This window comes from Sinocyclocheilus grahami, unplaced genomic scaffold (genome assembly GCF_001515645.1).
Source record: "Sinocyclocheilus grahami isolate Dianchi unplaced genomic scaffold, SAMN03320097.WGS_v1.1 scaffold3.1, whole genome shotgun sequence".
Lineage (NCBI taxonomy): Eukaryota > Metazoa > Chordata > Actinopteri > Cypriniformes > Cyprinidae > Sinocyclocheilus > Sinocyclocheilus grahami.
The window spans coordinates 158027-158757 of NW_015505182.1; positions in this window are offsets into that span (position 1 = coordinate 158027).

Here is a 731-nt window from a genome sequence, read left to right on the forward strand (position 1 = left end):
AAAAAATAATTTACATTGCTGGTAGGTTATCATTGCACAAATTAACACACTCTCTACAATAAAAAAAAAAAATTAGAAGAGTTCTAAACTAATGCGCTGTCTTCACTGTATCTAACGCACACACGCTCAAGGCTGATTTATACTCAACGCGTCCGCAAGTTCGCTTAGGTGCACGCAGCAAATATGACATCATCGCAGTGTTGGCTGAAGTTGGCTTTGAGTGCGTGCGACGTCGTTTCGCGTGGCGGTGTGCACGACATTTTTTGTAACTTTCAGTGCAGCTCCGCTTCCGAAGATGCACGAGTTCAAACCGACTCTAGCCGAACATGCACGTCTGTGCCAGTATTTGTGTGAAACAGAAGCAGTTTGGTGTTAAGTGCAGTCACACACACAGATCACATTGCGGCCGAACTCAGACATTCAGGAACAAACTTTTTGGCGCTGCCCCGCAGTTTTATCAACTAAATGGCTTAATCGCTCAAGAGCTACATTATCTTTCTCAACAAGGAGCTGGTAGCATCATTGTTTCTAAAGGAATTAAAGCCACAGCTTTACTGTTAATAGAGAAACGCGGCAGAACAGTTATAATTCATACATACACAGCCTCTCTCTCTGTGTCGTAAATGAACACTTGATGAATTACACTTTTCTGAGAATAGAATATTAAAGTGGAGATCGCTAAACTGCAAGCTAACCAGTGTTTTCAGAAAGCAAGCGCGTTTATCCACAGT